Below are 17,925 nucleotides of genomic sequence, written 5' to 3'. Positions count from 1 at the left end.
GTCATGAACAAAACCAAGTCCCTGCTCACACTGAGCATGCGCTTTAGACATACGCAAGTGCAGGCATGCTCTCTGAGCATCAGTCCATCAATAGGAAGAGTAAGTTTGGCATATTCATACAGTAGAATTCTGTGCATCAGCTACATTACCTGAACCAGAGATACATATGTCAATAGACACAGTAAAGCAGGAAATAGTAAATTTCAGAATGATAGGAATAATGCTGATTATTTAAATGTTAAAAACACACAATAACAGAAACACACATGGGATTAGCACATGTGACTCTAAGGGTTGTGGTAAACTCTGGAAGGGAGGGAAGGTAATGGAACCAGCTGAGACGTGCAAACAGTTCTCAACCATGTAGAGAAAGAGCAGCGCAGACTCTGGACACCCGTGAGGATCCATATGGGGCCCCTGCAGCCATGGCATTCCTGGCAAGTGCTATGACAAGCCTGAGGTAACGGGTATACCAGGAAAGCCTTTAGAAGTGGACACTGCAATAAGGACTCCATCTGGACACCGATGTGAGTGGGACCCACACCCCTGGGGGATAAGAGCTCAGAGCTCTCACCACCCAGCGCTGGAGCTGGGCTGTGCCAGGGTCACTGTGGCCTTCCCCTCCTGGCTGGAGACCAACACCCGCCTCCCAACTGCACACACTGCCAGTGACTGGGGCTTCCAGAAGGACACAGTCTGCTGCTTCTACTGCATAAGCTCCCCTCTCTGTGTGTGACCTGCGTGTGACTCTATCGGCTTACTGGGGAGGTGTCCCCTAAGCAACCTGGCACTGTGGGAGACACAAGCATGTGTGAGTGACTCCTTTCGGGGACGCTTCCTGGTCACAACATCAACTCTACCAGTAATAATTTCATTTCTTTACTTAAAAAAAGCAAAATATCTAAAGAAAATACGAATTATTTTTTCTGTAGTTATTTATTGGTACACTAGTGGCCCAGTGCACAAAATTTGTACATATTAAAATGGGATTAATTAGAGGAAATATTTTAATATTGCTATTTGCCCTTTTTCTATAATAAAAGTGTCCGAGGTGAAAGAAATTTAGTAAAATGTATATGAAAACCTTCCTCCTGTCAGTGTTTTTTGGGGGATGCCACGGGACCCAGAGTCAAGTCCCTGCCCACCCACAGTGCCACAAAATCGCATGAGGTCCAGACCCAGCCGGCCCCACCCTGGTCAAACCCCACCAGGAGGGGGGGTGGGCAGCATCAGATTCCCTGGCCTGGTATCAGGTTGGGGGCACAGCCTTAGATCCCCCATCAAGCACCGCTAGGCAGGGGGCAGAGCCTGAGGTCCCCTGTCAAGCCCCACTGGGCGGGGGCGTGGCCTCAAGTTCCCTGCCCCAGCCCAGCACCATGCAGCCTCAGGTCCCTGCTGATTGCTCATTAAGGCTTGTTACGGGAACTCGGCCTCTGCTGTGGGTGCAGCCATCTTGTGTTATGAAAACCCCACTTCCACTGTGGGCATAGCCATCTTTGTGATGGTGTGGCAGTCAATTTGCATATCCCCTCTTTATTAGATAGGATAGGTATTTGTTAAGTTGTTCTTATACTTGTCTGTGTGATTTAAATATGCAAAATCTAAAAAAAAAAAAAAAAGGCATCAAGCTCATATATACTGAGAACAGATTAGTGGTCACCAGAGCCAGAGGTGCTGAATGGAAGAAATGGGAAGTAATGGGTAAAGGAAATCTACATCTTTAGAAAAAAATGTTCTCACTGTTTATATATGAAAATAAAAAAACAAATTAAAAAACAGAAAAATTAGAGAGCTCTGGTATAGAACTGCCTTTAAAAGACAATAAATACTTGGAAATAATTCTAAGACTCTGGTCTGCCTCATGTATTCTGTCCCCACTGGTTGCAGTTCTGACCTCCCTAACCCAGCAGCTCCTGCTTGTCCCCTGTTCATAAGGCCTTGATCAGATCCGACTCAAACAAGCACCCCCCGCGGCCCTTGATCTGTCCGAGTTAGTGCCTGGCATCACTTCACAGCCTTCCAGATAGAAAGATACTCCAAATAAAGAGAAAGGATGATGATTTCAAAAGCTAAGTAAGGCCTTGTTTCAGTTCAGAAGTTACATTAAATGTTACCAGGCCGCTCTGACTTTTAGTGTAGAAGATATAACTCCCAAGCATCTAAGCCATTAAATAAATTTCAATCTATGTCCTGGCCAGAAGTCACTGTTTTGGAAGCAAGCCAGGATGGAAAAGGCATACACTAACAAAATAACAATCACTGATACCCAGTTTCAATGATGTGCCCATTTATTCAGCAGTTAAATTTAAATCATTCGTCTATAATAATAAAAGCATAATATGCTAATTAAACAGACATCCTTCCTTACGAAGCCGGGGCTGTGAGGGAAGCCCTGGTTCCGGGTGCCAGAGGGAAGCCAGTGCCAGCAGCCAGGGGAAGGAAGGCCTACTCTTGCACAAATTTCGTGCATTGGGCCTCTAGTGAAAAAATAAAAATAAATTCAATCAGATATATGATCTATCAGATTTAAGAAAAATGGGTAAATATGGTAACAATCTCTTAAACGTTTACCATAATTGGGAATGAATATGAGAACAGCTCACTAAACATATTAAGAATTAGAAGGCAGTCCGGCTGGGGTGGCTCAGTGGTTGAGCATTGTCCCATGTACCAGGAGGTCACTGGTTAGATTCCTACTCAGGGCACATGCAAGGGTAGTGGGCTCAGTCCCTAGTAGTGGGGGTGCAGGAGGCAGCTGATCGATGTTTCTCATCAATGTTTCTGTCTCTCCCTCTTTCTTCCTCTCTCTAAAATCAATTTAACAAACTGCATATTAAAAAGTAATAATAATCAGAAGACATTCACCATTGAAAGTTATTCTGGTGAGCTATTTTTGGAGAAATACACAATCCAGACTGGAATTTGCTTTATGAAGACTAGAGAATTACTTACAGAAACGTTGAAAATGTTGAGCTCTAAATAAGCTGAACAAAACAATTGAGCACATGTCTGAACCAGATGCCCACCTTGATTATTTTTATGAACAGTGATTCCGCTGCCCAGTTTTTATGTGCTGTTTTATTTTACATATGTGCACCATAGACAAAGAGAAACGAGAGAAGTTCCACATTAACCATATTTAGCATTCCCTTCGGGCATAATGTAGTCACCAGGCCAGTCACAGACTGTTCCAGAGAAAACTGGATGAAGTCATTGTAGCTGTTAAGCATATCATTTTGTATTGAGAGCTAATGTGAAAGGTGATAAAGTCCATAAGAGTATTATCCCTAATTCCTGAAAAAAATCCTGCTTAAAAAAAAAAGAGAGAAATTAAACCAAAAGTCATCATCACTATCAACAACAAAAGCATGAAGCAGATCAAAGAGAGAACTATTCCTCACTAAAAGTAAACACTCAGATTAGCCCTTCAACCCACGCTGACGTTGAACATATTTACACAAGATGCACTCACTCTGTAGGTTGGTGTGACCAGACAATATTGCTTGCTGGAGTCTGTCTTCAAGGCGTAAAGTCAACAAGTTATGTCAATCAAGACATATTGAATCGGCCCCCGTATTGATTATTAGCACAGCCAGGAGAGCTGCTCTGACCTTTTCTGCTGTATCATAATCTGTTTGGTCACAAAACAACGATCTTTGTTAAAAGTGAGTTTCCAACAGTGGCAGTCTTCACTGACAAGCAGATGCCAAAACCACACAGACTTGAACATGACAAACGACCTTACCAAACCCACCTCAGACTTTACTGAGTTCTTGGCCCCAAAAAGCAGCTCCTAATGGATCATTTGCAAGTTCTGTGAGATCCTGGGCAAAATGCTGTTTAGAGATGGGGCAGCTAACTGTACTTTTTATATCTCAGTAGAAAGAGAAGTTTGATGGGCAGATGGCCACGCCCAGAGAGGACTTGCCCCAGTGCTATGGGAGATGGACACAATTGCTCCTAAAATGTGTGATTGAAGGATAATACCCCAAACGCAGGTGTAGGCCTCAGAAAGGCGGCGTCTTGAATTTTCACAAACTGAACACACTCTTGCAAATAAGCTCTCAGATTTGGAAATAGAAAAATACAACACTCAGAAAGCTCCCTCCCAGTCACTGCCGATGCAATGCTGTGTCCAACAACATGGAGTAGCTTTACCTGCACCTGTACATCATATAAAGGAAGCCACATGGTACAGATTCCTGTGTGTGAATGTATTGCTTCACCTTTGTTACCTCTGTGCTTGCTATTCCTCTTGTTGATGTACATTTCAATAGATATTGGTGGGCTTTTTCCTTCTGAATTTCATGAGATATTTTCCAAACTAGGTCATCTAATATGCAGCTTTCAAAGTAAAACACAATCAGAGGATTTAGGCCTCAATATATAAATTTTGAACACTCCATTGGCAAACTTATGGGAATTATTCCTGTTCCTTGGGTCAAATAAGTCATTGGAATAATGATTTAATTAAGTAGGAATGTTATTGGTAAAAGTGCTGAAAATTGACAACTAAATCCACCATGTACATTTAAAAAGTAACTGAACAGTCTAAATAAATAATAATCATTGATCATTTTAAAGGTTTTATATACAGATCATTGAGCACTGAGGTGAAACATTTAGTACTTGCAACCGAATAAAGCTCCAACCTTTGTTTATCTATCTCCAAATAATGTACTGGGAGAACAAAGGCTAGTGCTAGTCAGCTGAACAACATGATAAAGCAAAAGAGATAAGAGGCCCAAAGAATAGACACCGTAAGTTTACCTCTAAATATGAATGAAAGACATTTATGCAACTTTTTACTTTGCACCACATATTGTTGTGTTCTTTCTTACAAAAACCTGGACCCCATATTTGGAATTTAAATCCTTATAGTTACTGACAAGTCATTGGTTTAGTACTGGAAATAAGTAAGTTGTCTTGAGTTGCAAGTTGTCGTTATATTGTGGACCATATTAATATTTGTGAAATATTTCTCGGACTTTATTGTAAGCAGTGAAGTTCTCTAACCATTCCTTCCATAGTCACACAATAGGTATCGATCAACTGAAGTCACTGTGTTAGATGTGGTCTGTAATAAAAAACACATCCTTTCCTTAAAGTGGTATTCACGATTAGTTTCTTTCCTTCCTTCTCCCGTCATTTTACCATCTCTTTTTCTTTTCTTCCCTTTTTGTTTCCTTCTTTCCTTCCCCAGAAAAGTTTAGTCCTAAAGCCAAGGGACTAAACAGGTGGAGATGGGTGTGGGGAAGGAGGCGAGATGGTGCAGGCGGAGGGACCAGAGCCGAGCAGAGCTGTCAATCATGCATCTGTGCAGGGAGAGGCGAGGCAGTGCTGATGATGAAAGATGGGTGCCTACAAAGAGGACTTATACTCAGCATTATATTTTTCTATAAAATATAAATATATTATATATTTATCATAAAATACATTTAAAAGCTTTATCACTGTACATGAAGGAAGTTACACAATGGGAAGGAAGAAAAGTAGAACGAATACCATAGTAGTAGGTTGTAATTGGAAATGTTGGTCTGAACATGTGATTTTCACTTTGCTTATGCAGAGAGAAACATAAAATCTGATATCAGTAGGTGTCTGCTGAGAGGACCCGGAGCAATGACCCACCTCTCCCCAAAGCAATGAGTAGGCCTGGAGCCCTGAGCTCGCTTTCCTCCTGGAAAAGAACTAGGGGTTCACAGAAAAGTGCTGTTACAAGGCTGGGACAGGGAATGACTCGAGAGATGATGGAATCATTCTGAAAATACTCTTGTGCAAAAAATAATGAAGGATACAAAACTAATGCAATGTGCCCAAAGTACTCAGAAGCCAACCTGAGTTTCTTCCAGTCAAATCCAGGGTACTTTCAGCATCAAAAGACTGAAGATGCTAACAGATAATCACCCATTGAGTAAAACAGGAAGCTATGAAGGCATAGAGATATAAATAAGCAAATAAGCGAATGAAAATAAGTGAAATCTCTTTCTTACAGTAGATTGCCAACTAATAAAAGTAGAATGAAAATTAAAGCTACAAAATCAGCCAAAGACAATTACCATATGATCTCACTCATATGTGGAATCTAATGAACAAAATTAACTGATGAACAAAATAGAACCAGCGACATTAAAGCATGCAACAGATCGGCATATTTCAGGGGAAGAGAGAGGCGGGAAGAGATTAACTAATGAGCTTATAGGCATGCATGCATAACCCATGGACACAGACAATAGTATGGTGAAGGCTGGGGGTGGGGAGTAGAGCAGGGTGGAGGAGGTCAATGAGGGAAAAGAAAAGGATATCTATAATACCTTCAATAATAAATATAAGTTTAAATAAATAAAGCTACAAAAGCACATTTACCTCCTCCCACAGTCATAATTATTTTAGTCAATAAGCATCAACAGATACTAAATCTAGCGTTTAAAAGATTGGTGAGAAACAGGAAATGTACAGTGTCTCAAAGTACCTCCCCAGAAAACACTTATTACAAAAATGTGACTTTATCGATTACAAAAATGTGACTTTATCATGGACGGACAAACTTAGCAAACAGCCCTTAATCTTGTGGTCAAAGATAACATCACCAGTAAAGGGACAAATTAAAATTATGTGCCACTTGACAGGAATCATTAAGATAAATGCAACATCACTTCTACAGTTTTCTTTCAAGACATAACCTGATTCTAAATGGAGTAAAAACAGACAAATCCAAAGTGGAGGGAAGTTCTGGAAAAGAAGTGGCCTCTAGCCTTTGTAAGAGTCAAGGTCATGAAAGTCAATAGTGGAGAACTATTTCAAATGAGACACACAAGGAAATGCAACATGTGACCTTCATCTAGATCTTATTACTACAAAGGACATTGTTAAGATATTGGTAAATTTTGGAAAGGGACTGTATATTCAATAGTAGTAATGTTGTTTTTTATTCTCACTCCAGGATATTTTTATTGAATTTTTAGAGAGAAAGGGAGAGAGGAGAACATCGATTTGAGAGAGAACCATTGACCAGTTGCCTCTTGTACCCTTCCGGACTGGGGATCAAATCTGCAACCTTGGTATATGCTCTGACTGAGAATCAAACCCACATCATTTCAGTGTATGGGACAATGCTCCAGTCAACGGAGCCTCCAGGCCAGGGTGACAGTAGTAATGTTTAAATGTTAATTTCCTGGCTTGGGTGGTTGGGTTGTGGTTATGAAAAAAAAAAAAAAGTCCTTGTTTGTAGGAAATATACTGCAACTTAACTTCAAACACTTCAAGGGAAAAAGAGCTTTCTAGTACTGTACTTTTAAGTATCCTATAAGTTTTAAAGTACTTCAAAATAAAATAATGGAAACAAGGAGAGTGAATTCATGAGTTTAGAGTTTCAGGTTTGCGAGATGAAAAAGTTCTAGAAAAGTGTGGTACAACAATGTAAATATACTTAACACTTGTGAACTAAACAGGTTAAAGTGGTTAAGATGGTAAATATAATGTTCTGTGTGTTTTTCCATAATTCTGAAATTATGGACACAAATGGACCAACAAATGAGAAAGCGGTGTTGTTTAGCAGAGTTCTCCGTCCTGGACAGTGTAGCTTTCAGAAAATGCAGATGCACAGGCCCAGCATCACAATACTTCAGGTGATGGTTTGGGACTTGGGGTGTGCATTACAGTTTGGGATTTTTTACACGTGGCCAGGGATGTGAAAACAGATTCCATTCCACCACTTGAAAGTGGGTAACAAGAGCGACACTGGAGTAGAAGGGGCATTTGACCCAGTTGAGAGCATTTCGATGACTAGTTTTATGACCTACACTCTCAGCTTTAAAGACCTCATCTTTAAAATGGGGGTAGTAATCCCTGCAGGAATAGAAGGCGCTATTGTAATGCAAGAAACTAGTAAATGTTTCCACCCAAAAGGAGTCAAACAAAGTAGGATAACTAGTCGTGTCGCTGAAGTGCAGCGCCGCACTCCCGTGAGCCTTTCCCCAATCTCGGATGATGCATCCCTGAGATTCCTGACTCCAGGGCACATCCATGTGGAAGCTGGTGAGCAAATTACTGAGAGGAGCAAAAAGTAAAGTCAAGTCCCACTAGCAAGCTTACAGCTGGCGCCTGGCCCAGCTCAGGGAGCCCTCTATGCGAGGCTGTGGTGGGCTCTCCCACTGGAGGGAAGGGAAAATAAGACAGTCCACTGAGGGATCCAAAAGGTCTGGCCTCTCCGACTTGAGCCACCACAGCACCCGCCTGGCTTCCCAAGTGCCCTGAGGCCTAGGAACCGCTGGTGAGCAGACAGGAGGCTGTTGCCCTCACACACTGCTGCCAGGGCCCTGCCTCTGAGGCTTTAGATTAGGGCGACTGGAGGTCAAATTCCAGCCAAACTGGGCAACTTGGAAATGTTCCTCACCTCCGATCCTCAGGTTCGCAATCGGTAACAAGGTAATAATGAGAGTGTAAACTTCATAAGGGAAAAGAATCGGTTGAAATATGCTGTGGTCATCTATCTGCTGCTCATGGTCTGGATCATTTCTGACCGCCTGCAGTAGCTACTGGCTGGTCTTTAAATACTTGCTAGTTATGCCCGGCTGGTGTTGCTCAGTGGTTGAGCATCAATCCATGCACCAAGAGGTCACCGGTTCCATTCCCGGTCAGGGCACATGGCCAGGTACTGGCTAAGTCCTCGGTAGGGGGCGTGCAGGAGGCAGCCCACCAATGTTGGTGTTTCTCATTGATGTTTCTCTCTCCCTCTCCCTTCCTCTCTAAAATCAATAAAAAACATATTTTAAAATAAGTAAATATTTGATAGTTAGCATTATAAATCCATTCACTTTTAAGATTTAAAGATAGTTTTTTCAGAAACTTATTTTTTTTATAATTGTTTATGTGGAAATATACTATTTTACTTATAGAATTTAGAATATATGTATAAAATTGGCTTTAAAATACTCAGTTATTGTTTTTGGAATAACTAAACTTTTTTATTTCCTTATACCTATTAAAAATAATGATCTCTAATATTAGTAACCAGTTTTGCAGAATAATCCTTTAAAACTTTCAAGGAATTTCCAAATTTCAAAATTACTAATGTTGCTCAGACTGTAATGTCAGTTTGGTCTTTATCACATGGAATCTTCTATCAGGCATCTGCCAGGGTTTTGAATCCTCAATGGAATTGCTATTATTTTAAATCCATTGGTGAACAGATAGTTAAAATATTTTATAACTGCTCATATAAAAATGCAAAGCAGTTCTACTTTTTATTCCCTCGCTGTTTAAATAGACCATACATTTTCTCATCTTCCTCGCTTTATTTCCATGAATAAATGACAGGTACAGAAATGTCTGCAGGGGAAAAGCATGCTGATTAGGAAGGGTTTCATGCTATCATTTTAGATATTTAAAAAGTGATTAGCTATCTTTTATTCCTTTACAATAGTCTGCTGATTTTCTTAAATGCAGCAAAGAAATTTAGAGAAAAGAAGAAGAAAAAGCCACCCAACTAATTCCTAGGTATGCGTCAATGTATTGCCTAGTGAGGATTGTGTTTTTATTATGGAGGAATGTTGGAGAATTGGGGAGAAAAAAATAGCCATTTGCTTTGATTGATCTTGGTTGGGCATTATTTACAGCACATGCCCCTCAGGTTTGCATACACTATGTTGGCATTTTGGAGTAATTATCAGTGTGAAACTGTCACAAGTATACCTCATTTCCACAGGTAATTAAGGTGACCTAGTTTTGTCTGCAGAAGACTTACTCTGTGAATAATGCAGACCCGGGGGAGACTCACAGGTCCCTCCCAGCAATCAATCTAAGTGATGGAGAATAGGAAGACTCTTGTAGACCATATAGCCCTATGCAATCGCAAGGCTCTTTTTAAGATGCATTATTTTTCACTGGTCCTTTGACCTATGACCTAGAAATCTTTTCCTTTGACCTATGCTTGGCCTCGATTGAGGCTGCTTTTAAAATTTGAGGTGTTGAGTATGGTAACTTATCATTTGTCATAAAGAGAATTGAGATTCGTCTTTCAAAATGAACTTCAATCTTGTTGATTTTCAAATGCATGTTTAAAGACTTGTTTCTATTTGCATATGGTTAACAAATCCTTCACTGGTGCTCTCGCCTCTGTGGGTTCCTGTTTTTTACCAAGGCCTTACAAATGCTTTATCACAGCAAAGCATTGCTTGCCCCCTAATGGTTGCCCCTTCCTAAGGACAGCCCTGAACCCAGAGCCCCTCCCCCCCCCCCCCCCCCCCCCCCCCCGCTCCCTCCATTCACACCCACAGTTAACATTCTGGCATCTGGCAGATCCTTCTAGAAGAGATAGACAATTCGCAATCTCGGACCAACCCACACGAGGCGGCTTCTGTCCTTTTTCTTCACAACCCTTATATTTGCAGCAAAGAATCAATGCATCAGAAACACCAAGAATTCCATCTTGCTTAAGGGTCACTGCTGTTTATTTAATTAGCCTCCTCAGGTTAATTAACAGACATAATTTTTCAGAAAAACTAAACCCAAAGTCAACCAAAATACGAAATAGTTCAAATAATCGGAAGTAAACTAAACCCAGAACCCTTTTTCCTAACTCATGGCACTATGGCTGGGATGACATGGATAATGTAGCTCACATTTTACTTACAAATGAGGTTTCCATCTGCACTGCTGGGAAATACTAACAAATCCAACTCGCTTTCTTAAACGATCATTCATATCTGTGCCCCTGGACATTAACACTCTAATCCGGCTCAAGCCAAAGCATATTCAAAAGAAAAATACATGCTCTTAAGCATGCAAAGCACTTACATGGACTCTTGAATCATTATTCAATTAATGAATCACTTATGATCATAGCACAAGTGGGGGTGGGACTTGCACGGCAGCTCTGGTGGCTTGCGGCTGAATGCCACATGCATGTTCCCCGAGTCCTTAATAAGTGGCACACTGTGTCATTGCGTTTGAGGGGAAGCAGAAGCCTCTGTCAGATTCGATTCACAGGGGCAATCCCCAGGGGCAACACATCTGATTAACTAGCAAAGCCACTGTCGTTAACAGCTGTATCATTGGAAGTTGGAAGTATTCAGCCTATTTAGTAACTGAATGCATTATCATAATCACTCCCTCTCTCTCTGGCTCCTATCCAACGGACATTAACTACTCCCCAAATAAATTACTGGTAAAATGGCTAGTCATAAATGAAACGGTATCGGTATAATTTACATTGAACTGTAGGGGACATATGTTCCATTGGCCTCCAATAAAGCCTCGTTTAGTCATCTGCCCATGGCAGGAACTTCAAGACAAGCGTTTGGTGATTTCTTCATTTGTAAGCGTGCCGGGCTGGTTCAGGGGCAATCCCTTGGATTTCTGTTCTAAGACCCTGCAGCTGGGTCTATTACTAGTTCTATTATTCCAAACTGAGTGTGTTCTCCACCTGGCGAGCACAGACACATGCATTTGGCTGACCTTTTATGGCTCCAACAGAATGTGCATTTTAATTATGGGTAACTTGTAATGAGACAATTTTTAAATATATATATATATATATATAATTGATTTTTTTACAGAGAGGAGGGGAGAGGGATAGAGAGTTAGAAACATCGATGAGAGAGAAATATCAATCAGCTGCCTCCTACACACTCCCTACTGGGGATGTGCCTGCAACCAAGGTACCTGCCCTTGGCCTGAATCGAACCTGGGACCATTCAGTCCGCAGGCCGACACTCTATCCACTGAGCCAAACCTGTTAAGGCAAGAGAGACAATTTTTCAAGTCTCTCACATACTGGTATTTGTAAACTGTAATTTAAAAGAGCAAAACACTTAAATGATCCATAATATCCAATCTTAATAAAATTTCATCAATTCTGTGACTGATGACCATTTTAAAAAGCTATAAAAATGTAAGCATATAGTGCCTGCCAGCAAATGAAATCTCCTAGTATAAATTGAAAAACTGTACCAAAATTTAATATAAGGTATTTTACCTACATAAAAATAAGAAAAATAATTTATTCAATTTAATTTCATTTTTGACAAAATGTATGTCCATCTTTAGTCAAGCATAAAATTCATGTTAGTCTAACATGCTAACTATAAATATCACTTAATATATTTTGTCCACTATCTTATTTTGCTCAATCCATTAATCTGTCATAACCTTCCCTTATCCTCGAAAAAAAAATATTTTTAATTTAGAATTTAAAAGATTTATAGTGCTTCCGTTTCCTTTGTTATAAGTGGCATGGGTTTGGAAGGGGTACGCATAACTAAAATTGTAATAAATTATGAAGACAATCTGTTTAAATAACCAAAAATAATGTAATAAAACTTCGCAAATGTACATCTACTTGCTAAGTCTCATGAAGCCTGGAGTGGAAGCTGCAAGGGGACAGCGAAGGCCACAGGCTCAGAGATCTTACTTAAACGAAACGACGTGAAGATGTTTGGAAGTGCGGCACCCTCCTGAAATGCTAGTCCCAGCAGCGTGTGCTGTCCGAATCCAAGGCGTGCTGTGTAAGTCCCACGCAAGCACCTCGCTGGGTGTGAGGAAGCAGAATGAACTCACCTGCATTTGCTCCGAGGCAGTAAGTAGCGTGATAACACATGACTGATCAGTTCAGTGGTTTCAGAAAGAAACGTTCCATATGCATCTGTCTCTTTCAAAGAACAGTTTCTAATTACTTACTCTCTGCTTTTACATCTCTAAGTATCTTTTCCTTTCTCCAAAATTAGGTTTTGAAGAAGAAACTTCAGCAATTTTTTTAAATTATTATTACCACTTTTGTTAACCAAAAGTTTTAGGCTTTGATAAAAAATAAAACAGCATTTATTCGAGCAGAGTAGTGATTGCAATCCTTGAATTGTGCTCTGAGGGGAGCAGAAAAAGGCAGGGTTTATGAAGGATAAAACCCTGAGACTGTTCTCATTTAGGTCCTCCCTGGAAATGAAGGGCACTGGCTAGGCCAGTGCAGACTGGTTGGGCCCAGGATGCTGGTTGTCAAGATGGAGCGGTTCCTTTCAAAGTGAAGGAGCAGAGGTCTGGCCAGCAGGATGGGGAGGAAGTAGGTTCACACACGCCCAGGTAGCAATCCTTGATCGGGATTTTCATTGTTCAGCCCTGAGCTGAGTTTAGCAACAGGTCAGCAACTTTCTAAATTTCAAAGAACTAGGGCGTGAGGCATGCACAGGCCCCACTTTCCCAATGGCCCCCCTGCTTTATTTGAAGTGACCCTGGGAAATGGATATTCCATATTATTGTCTTCATTATCATATTTTAAAATGTACTTTAAAGTAAGAAAACAGAGATAACATCAGCATTTAGTGACAACAAACACAATTCAATTAATGTTCTGTCTTGTTTTCCGCGGCTGTAGGGAAGGCTTCTCCTGATTAAATGTACAGTGTGCTCTTCAAAGCTGTCCTGAGCCTCTCCGAAGGACAGGCTAATTACCAACTGTTAATATTAAGAATACACTTGGGGCGGGAAAATAGGACTTCAATTTACAGTAATAATTTTGGAATGGAGTCATTCTAGCTGTAAATTGTCACAGCTGCTCAAAGTGTGATGACACCCATGAAAATAAAACGAATGCAGTCATAACTACCTAGTTGATTTTGAGACACTTTGCCAAGAAACTGTAAAATATTTAGTATGCTTTCACAAACTAGAAAGTGAGACATACACCTTATGTTTGCATAGGGGTTCAGAGTCATACAGTGTTTTCAGATATGACATGAATATATTTTTGAGACTTGAACAATACTGGTATTTAGCATTTAATGACTTCTCTGCTGAATATTATCCATAAACTGTTTCCTTTTTTAAAATATATTTTTATTGATTTCAGAGAGGAAGGGAGAGGGAGGGAGAGAGAGATAGAAACATCAATGAGGACAGAGAAATCATTGACTGGATGACTCCTGCACGCCCCCTAGGGGGGATCGAGCCTGCAACCCAGACATATGCAGTGACTGGGAATCCTATTGGTGACCTCCTGGTTCATAGGTCGCCGTTCAACCACTGTGCCATGCCAGCCGGGCTATTTCTTACTTTTAATTTCTAATAGCCAAACCAAATAACATAAACATTTTTATCTCAGACTAGTTTATATTTTGAGTGATCTTACCAACATCATCACCACCACCCTTCCATCCCCAGAAGTTTGGTTTCCCTGGGCTGAAGGGATTCCAGTTATCCAGACACCTGTTTCTGCAAAGACAGACTTACAGGCAAGTAAGTGTGTTTCAGTGACTTGGCACAGAGCTGCCATGCTTCCTGCCTCTGAGTCTCCTGCCAAGTCCCCCCCCCCCACCACGGGTATCTGCACGGATGGAGAGTGCTCAGATGAGATCTCACTCTTTGCTAGGGCAGAGGAGTGATTCTCTCTCCATCCTGTGCCAGCTCAACCTGGTCACCTCCACGTAAGATGACTTCTCTGTCTACAAAGGAAGAGACCGGTCTCATTTCACAGCTCCATTCCACGTGTTTGCATACAATAGAGCGATTGCCACTGATTGGGCATTTCAGTTTACAGAGTATCTGCACTTCTCATCCGAGCCAGATCCTGTGACATTGATCATTACCTCTTTTCTCTAGGCCAGTGGTTCTCAACCTTCCTAATGCCGCGACCCTTTAATACAGTTCCTCATGTTGTGGTGACCCCCAATTTCATTATTACAAATTGAACATGATTAAAGCATAGTGATTCATCACAAAAACAATATTTAATTATATATGTGTTTTCCGATGGTCTTAGGCGACCCCTGTGAAAGGGTCGTTCAACCCCCAAAGGGGTCGCGACCCACAGGTTGAGAACTGCGGGCTTAGAGGTTGCGCGCCAACCTGACCTATGAACCAGGAGGTCACGGTTCAATTCCTGGTCAGGCCCAGGCCCAGGTTGTGGGCTTGATTCTCGGTGTGGGGCGTGCAGGAGGCAGCCGATCCATGATTCTCTCCCATCATTGATATTTCTATCTCTCTCTCTCATATCATTAAAAATGTATTTAAAAATAAACTAAATAAGTGAAATAATAAGGTCCCTGCTGCTGAAGCTGAATTGAGACTGGGCTCCGGGACCCCAGGATCTGAGGCTGGACCCTCCGTGGGGCCAGACGTGAGTTGGGGGAGTTTCTGCCTGTGCCACCTACTGGGCAGGCTCATGGAAAAGACTCATGAATCCCAATCTGAGAAGGTGCCCAGCACATTACAGATGCTCATTAAACATTCGTGTCATCTTATATTTTTTCAATTAAATTTCACGTGCATTACTTGTTGGATACCAGCAACTGCATTGTGCTCAGGTATTATCTCCACTCTGCAGAGGAAACGGAATCAGCCTCCGACTCTGCTGACCTGGTGAGGTGTGTGTTCCACTACACGACCCCTGGCTACACTCACTAATCTACCTTGTGAGGCTCTTAGAGAGCTTCCTAGCCAACCGCCTGAGCACCGGCAGAGGGCTACCTCACATTTTGAAAGGGCCCCAGTACTAAAAAAGGTCTGATGATGTTCCATCGATTCAAAATTTTGTATTTTTAAGGAATATAATTGCCCTCTACCACTGTTTAGGTAAAAGGTGTGGGGTAACAAGGAGGTCAGTCGAGGAGCACGGGAGTCATTGGGAGACTCAGAACAAACATGGTCATAGGAACACAAAACAATGTCAAGAGACTCAGACAGATGGTTGGTTTCAGGAAAGTCCGTTGGAAAAATGGCAAGGCCTTCGGGGCTATTTTCTATTTATCACATGAATATCCACAATCACTTGACATGGTGCCTTGTACATAGTGCATGAATGAATGAATGAATGAATGAAATAATTAATTAATATTTTATCCTCAATGAGTTGTTCAATACACAATCAGGCATCACTCAATCTGTTTTTACCCTACAAATGAATGAATAAGTGAATGACATTTTTGGATCTCTACGTGATTTCTAAATAAGCAAAATCAGAAAACTATATGAAGCAATAAATTATTTGCTGACAGCCTTTTATTTGCATTCCTATTTCAATGACCATGACCTTTTGCTTCACATTAATTTTGACTGTTGACTCTGTAACCAAGCAGCTGTTTAGCAGTGAGCTTACTGTGCTCTGATCTCTAAGAACAACCTGAGGGAAGTGCTGGTGCAACCAGGAAGTAAAGACAATTCATGTCAGGTTGTCATTTGCTAATAGGCCTGTAGCATGAAGTCAGGTTAGCCCTATAAGGATCAGAAAATCACAAGAAATCAGAAAGGAGCCTATGAAAGAAAATGAGGTTATTATCTAGACATACTTCAGGAAACTAAAGGCTTTAATGCATTTAATTCACAATTGGCTTTTAAAAGAGAAAGCAAAAAGGAAACAGAAAAAGCACATTTCCTAGGAGACATCCATAATAAAATTGACTTATTTTTAATTAGTTAAAAATAAATGTTTACATCCATTTCCATATTACAGTAATATGGAAATTAATCAAATTAAGATCCAATGAGGGTAAGAACAAAATTTTTATGGAAAATATAAAATAGCACTTCTTTTATAAAAGTACACAATACAGAGCTGAAAATACCAAATAATTTGTCTCAATAAGAATAAGATGTAGAGCTTTCGTGGAATGGTTTTGGGGTCAGACACAGCTGCTGTTATGGGAACCCTACCATATAACCTGGCGTATTGAAGACATCCTTTCTAAACACATTCCATCCTTTTAAAGGTGTAGCCATCTGCCCACACCTCCATCTGACATCAATTCACCAAGAAATGCTTCCTGCTTAATTGCAGTAAACTCTTTAATTTCACCTTCCAGATCCTGATTAATTCGAAAAGCTGCTGCAAACTGTGATGATGATGCATTACTGTTCAAAAATCACATGACTATTCCCCAAGGAATGTTGACTAGAATTATATCCCCCAAAAGGTTCTCTAAAAACAGGGTTCTATGAACAAGGACGTTTGAACAATTCTATATCCTCTTTTTTACAGATTCACTCTACACATTATGATACTAAAGAAAAAGAGGAAGGGGCCGGAGTAGGTGGAGAGAGCTGAGGCAGGCCTGTAACGGTGGGAGGAGAGAAGGACGGAGGGAGGATTGAGTAAGAGATGACCCAGGTCACAGCACATCACAGGGAAAGTCTGGGATGAGCTGCTCAGAGCCCCCAGAGCAAAGACTGCCCATGAAAGGAACCCTGCACTGCACAGGAATGGCCTGATTCTAACACCTCATCATTCCTAGTCACTGGCTGAGAGTAGCTTGGAGTGGCTTTGGCATGGAAACTGTAGTGGATCCAAAGGTGCAGCAGCTGGAATCTGCCAGTCAATGATGCCCTACAGCAGGCTCTCTTGAAGAGCATCCCCATTGCCAGGCAACCAGATGTGTTCAAAATGATGTTGGTTGAGCTGAAAGGCAAACCCAGAGACATGAGGCAAACCAGAGGTGAGGAGCAGCAGGAAGCACTGTTGCCCTCAGTAGCCAACAGATGTGGTAGTTTCAGGAGAGAGCTGGGGCCACAGGCAGAATCTGAATCCACGGCAGGTTCTGCCTGGTGATCGATGGTGTGGCAGCGAGAGGCACTGCCCGATGAAAGCCAGGCTGACAGCAGAGACGGGGTCAGTCTCAGAGACAGCTACCAAAGCAGAGAGAGGGGAGGCTCCTCTCTCCCTTCCTCTCTGCCCTCCTCCCTCCTATGCCCACCCTGTGGCATCAGTGTAAGTGGAAACTATGGCCAAGGGACCCTGAGTGTATCACAGGGCCTGGCACCCTGCAATCGGGAGCGATCAGAAGTGTCAGTGATGGATCTGGGAGGGAATCAGCCCAGGAATGACACAGCAAATCTTGTGATTAAAATCCTGGGTCTATTCTAAATTAACAAGCAAATGAGTACCGTCAAAATAATCAAGTGCCCACAAGGGATCTAAATAACCAAGCGCTCACAGTATATTGG

Source organism: Myotis nattereri (assembly GCF_964212035.1).
Source record: "Myotis nattereri genome assembly, chromosome: 7".
In the NCBI taxonomy this organism is placed as follows: Eukaryota; Metazoa; Chordata; class Mammalia; order Chiroptera; family Vespertilionidae; genus Myotis; species Myotis nattereri.
This window is presented reverse-complemented; position numbering follows the sequence as displayed.